This window comes from Lycorma delicatula, chromosome 13, assembly GCF_047948215.1.
Source record: "Lycorma delicatula isolate Av1 chromosome 13, ASM4794821v1, whole genome shotgun sequence".
NCBI lineage: Eukaryota > Metazoa > Arthropoda > Insecta > Hemiptera > Fulgoridae > Lycorma > Lycorma delicatula.
In genome coordinates, this window is record NC_134467.1 from 15,625,451 (window position 1) to 15,631,151 (window position 5,701).

The window sequence follows — 5,701 nt, forward strand, 5'->3', positions numbered from 1 at the left end:
CTTCATGAAAATAGTTACTCCACCACTCTCTCTACCGTCCACTACACAGTCGAACCTCTCACAAAAGTATCCCCTGAGTGCGATTGGGTCATGTCGCAGAAGATGAGTCTCCTGGAAACACATGACAATCGGATCATGCAGCTGCGCCAGTACTCCAATATCTGCAATGCGGGACCGTACACTTCGAACATTCCACTGGATAATGTTCATACAATTAAAATAAAGTAAAAAGTACAAGTATAATAACAATAAATAATAAATATACCCAGGAAACCACATAGAATTCAGTTGTACGTGATTCTATTCTTCTTTTTTGAGTTCTTCAACTTAGGTAACTCCGACGCCGTTGGGTCGGGAGGTTCCTCAACCATATCCTCCATTATATGGGGTGACGGCGGAGGAGATTCATTTGAACGGGACGTCGCTACTGACATCCAAGAGGGGGCGGTCATGCGGTTTATTTTTGTGGGGGCCTTGTTAGATGGCTTGCCACCGTCTGTGGTAGCCTCCGCCCTTACGGGCAGCACGCTGGGAGCAGGAACTGTTGTATGGACGACATTGTTGGATTCAGCTATTGCGACACAGGACTTTTCACTCACCCTCGTCAGCCCGGAAATTGTGGCTGTCGGCAGCACTTTAGGAGAAGGGACTTTTGTACGGACCACACTGGTGGGTTCAGTTGTTGCAACGCAGGACTTCTCACTCATCCTTGTAAGCCCGGAAATAGTGGCAGTAAGGGAAGCAACCTGATCAGAAAGCATCTGAACGAGCTTCTTAAGTTCCGTGCAGGATCGGCACTGTGGAATATGAGCAGGTGAAGCAGTCTGTTTTGACGCAGCAGTGGCGAAGGACACATCAGGTTTGTACGAGGTTCCGTGAGTTAACCACTTTCCTGTACTCCCTGCGTGCAGCCGGGAAGGATAGTTTCTGTTCAGTACAGATCCTGAGAATCGCCTTCTCTTCCTTAAAAGTTGGGCAATCTCGGGAGCGAGCCGTATGCGAACCATTGCAGTTCGCACATTTTTCTCTTTTTTCGCAGGTAGCGTCATTGTGGCCTTCAGTACCACGCCGAGCACAGACCTCTGACCTCAAGCAATATGTTGTAGTATGACCGTACCTTTGGCATCTGAAACACCGCCGTGGGTTGGGAATGAACTGGCGTACCCGAACGGAGAGGTAACCCACTTTAATCCTCTCTGGAGGAACAGGAAGACCGAATGTTATTATAAGGGACGGCGCCGGTTCTTCCGTCCCGTTCTGCCGTTTCGTCATACGTCTCACCTCTACAACACCTTGAGTACTAAGTTCGTCAGTAATTTCCCTCAAATTCATTTCTATAAGGTCACGACAAAAAATCACCCCTCGGCTGGTATTCAGGGTTTTGTGGCATGGCGTACTTACGATTATGCCGCCCATATTCGTCAGACGTAACAAAGATCGACTCTGCTCGTCGTTATACGTCTCTACCAGAATTGTCCCATCACGTAATTTTTTAATGTTCTTCGGAGAACCAATACACCCTGTGATGCATTTACTAATAAGGTTAGGTGAGACCTTTTGAAGGGAGCCACCCTCCTGATTATTCTTAACAACAACAAAGCGGACAGTCTTGCACCTAACACCATCTTCATTGGCTGTAGCAAAATTATCCTCGTCAGACAAAGCTGACCAAGGCCTTTTCACACGACTTAGAGTGGTGGTTTTTTCAGATGGACCACCAACCATCATAGAATTGATTGTAGGAACTGAAATTTTGGTCCCTCGAGAACCGGCGATTCAATAGACCACTCCAGCAGAGCGCACACGTACTGGAGCTAGAGCTAAATACAACTGGGTTTGCTCTGGTGTCCAGAGGACATCGTTCAAGACTCACTACGTAGAGCCATTCATCCATTGGCACGATAGTTTCCACCTTGGGTTACGGTTGCAGTTCGTACGATGTCGCAACGCCATCAAGTGTAAGTGAAAGAGAAAACTGTGTTGGATGTTGTTGTGTAGTCTAGTAAATGTATATGTTGTAATTCATGTAGTGTACCTGGTGTAGCATACGTGTATAGTGAAAAGTATTCTGCAGCCAAGTGTGTAGTTGGAAGAAAAGCTGCAGAGGCTAGGCCCGTGGGGACGCCAACCCCCAAAGTCTTAAAGAATAAGACTCCCCTCCGGGGGGAAGAGTCATGCAGGAAGCTGTGTGCAGCCGCTCAGCGCACCACCACTCGTTTACTTTGCGTCACAATTTTATTGCTAAATATTAACTAATAATTCCTTTTATTTATACGACTGTCCGAAAATAAGTGTAATGTTTTTAAGGTGAATGAATGTAAGTATGTTGGTTCCACCGTAGCTGTTCAACAGCTGAACTTTATACGGATTTGAATACTAGGTTGTAGAAACCGGTGTTCTTTGGTGGTTGGGTTTCAATTAATCACATTTCTAAGGGGTGGTCGACCTGAGACTGTATAAGATTATAATTCATTCACATTCATACATATCTCTGAATTAATATCTTACGGTCGTTCTGGAGGCTTAACATAAAAAGAGAGAGCTCAAGGGCTGAACTGATTTAGATGTATGATTTCGTGTTGGAATCCTTACGTTACCGAGAGTGTCATACGCTGCATAAATATGTATATACTTATATATGTTTAAATAGATTTTAAACATTTGAAAAATCTATCAGTTGAATGAGTCTTTTTAACAACTCGCATCTCACGTATGAAATATGAGGTTTCCGAATCGTTCAACATGAAGAGTTGTTTAAAAACGATTCATTAATCTGGTGATTAATTCAAATCTCTTTGATAGATTAAATGACCAATTTTATTCATATAACTCTTTTTTTCTGTTTAGTCTCCGGAACTCCAGCGAGGGATTACTTCAGAAGATCTCTTCTGGGCCTCTGGCCCCGTACTGGAAACTGCAATTGCATTACCGTTTGTGACTTCTAGCAGGACAGTGTTCCTACGTTCACGTCGTCTGGCTATACAATGATCAGTGGCTGTCAGTCAACCTGCGCCGCTGCAGAGGGCAAGCTAAACAGCGGTGTAGCGTGTTGTCGTAGTGCCACTGTCGGCTAAATAAGAAAGTTTCCTTTGTTATATCGTGCCCCCATTCTTAAGTTCGTGAGGCCAATAAAAGTTTGTTGATCCTCTGGCAGGTGTGAGAAGCGAAATTCCGACCTCGCCGGTGGTCATACATTAGGAGCGTTTCGGCTTTTGACGTTTTCGAGCGAGGTTGTGTGAGAATAAACAGCCTTTCTCAGGAATAGAAGTTGCGGACGCTCACCTTACTTTGGGGTGATAAAGAGTCTTTCAGGCTGCAGACGGAGTCGGCAATTCTGTTCTTAATAACGCTGCTATGTAGCAATCCGGAGGAGATTGCTTGGAAGACTTTGTGGGTTTTGTCAAGGACTTGGTTACCGCTCCAAACCTTTTGTAAACCGGCGGATTGCATGAAAAATCCGGCCAATACCTCTGCTGCGAGATGCGCGGGTAAGACTTCGGACGGAACCGTGCAAAGAGAGCACGGCCGAAGGGCGGCTCCTCTCCAAGTCGAGGGTGGTGAGGTGGTCGGCCGTAGGAGGTCTCTGGGGCGAAGTCTCCCTTAAAGAGGTCTAGCTCGGGGTCTGAATGTTTAGGACGGATTGAGGAGATCCGCCCTATACCTTCAATGTGGCTTCTTGCTAGCTTAGGTGGCGTTAACAAATGAAAACCTCCAGGGCGCAATCCGAGCCCTTGATTCAGCCATTTCTCGACTGTCGGGTACGGTGGAAGGAGTCAGAGACTTCAAACCGGAAACGGCAAGAGTCCTTGGTGAGATCCAGACTTCATTGAAACGGGTAGAGAAGGCAAAAAAAGCCTGATTTATCATATTGTTAGCATCATATCATTTATCATCCTGTTACCGCAGCCAGGATGGCTGCGGTAACAGCCGCGCCGGGGTCTAAGCGAGTTAGTGCCCCGCTGTCAATCCAGGCGCCGTTTAGCAAAATTAAGCGGGCCACTATTATATCTGCGCTTCGTCTGCGATCGCGGAACTGACCCTGAAAAAGGTCCTGGACCCGCAGAGGGAAAAGTTCCAAATCTCCCGTGTTACGAAAACAAGGGATCATGGCGTCGTGCTGGAGGTGGTTAATGAGCAGCAGACGAAGTGGCTGCTGAAGGCCGCAGATATTGGTGTATCATCTACCAAGGGCAATGAGTGTAGAGGAGCCTGAAATCCTCAAGGCTATAGACAGCCAAAATTCTGAGTTGGATGTGGCTGTCATGGACTTCCTAAAGGGGACCAGGGTTGTTCGGCAGTTGGGGCAGAAAGCGGCCCTGAAGAGCCACTGGATTACAGAGACCTTGCAAAAGATCCGGCAGGTCTTAGTGGGCAGTGGTTGACTGTTCCTGAATGACAATCCCATGAATGTAGATAGAGTGGTTTCTTGAATGGCACTTAGAAAAGCACTGGGCATTGACCCAGATATTTTTCATCATCTTCTACCTTCTTCCTGTTTAGCCTCCAGGAATCACTGTCAGGTATTACTTCAGAGGATGATATGTATGAGTACAGTCTTGTACAGTTTCAGGTCGACCATTCCCGAGATGTGTGGTTAATTGAAACCCAACCCCAAAGAACACTGGTATCCACGATCTAGTAGTCAAATCTGTATAAAATTACTGCCTTTACTAGGACTTGAATGCTGGAACTCTCGATTTCAAAATCAGCTGATTAGCGAAGACTCAATCACCACTGGATCAACCTGGTGGATTACCATGTTTTGCCATTAATAAGAGAGCCGCTTGATAGACTGTTCTCGGGTGTCTTAGCTGGGGTTGCTTTCCAAATTGTTGGAAAGTGGCTTTGGTGAGTGTACTCTTAAAATCAGGAAGGGTTCCGAGTGAGGTTGGCAGTTATCGACCCATCAGCCTCTTGCTGGCATAGAGATCGATTACCAGAGGATACAGGATATTTTCTAGATCCAGAAAATATTCATTTCTGAGACGGGTCGTAAAGTAATCGTAACTGTAACTAGCAAAACAAGAAACTTTATGACAAGCAAAGTTGACTTTGTAGACAGTTTATAAATTATTATCGTTTTATGAATTAAGTATGCAAATAATAAAGATACTGCATCTTGATAGTTTAATGAAAGAAAATTAACATTTAATTTTACAAATGCAGCAAAATTTATTTGTTCTGAATAAATACATAAAGTTGTTAAAAAAATCTATTCATAAATTAAAAACAGAATAAATTAATTTTATGTTGTTGGGTTATTTTATGATTTTTAATGTTTATATGTAGTTGGGTTATGTATATGATTTTTAATGTTGATACAGTTAAATCAAAATTTTAAGCATGTATCCATACAATTTTTATTATTTATCAAGTTTAATATCATCTTGGATTTACAAAGTATTTTCAAAAAATATTCAATCTTTAGGATATTACGGATGATTAATGTTAATTCCAGCAGTAACTTATTTCAAAATTATGATTTTCACTTAATGCCAATATCTATAGCAGAATAGAACATTTTACTTTTAAACCATTAAACACAGAAAAATCAAATAACTTCAAAACAATCTATTTTTTAATATGAGGCAACTTCGCTCAAAACACTAATGGTTGGGACACTAAAAATTTAAATGGAAAGGGTAAGGTTACACATCATTTTTAAAAGAATTGATCAAAAAACATTTTAAACTACAAAAGA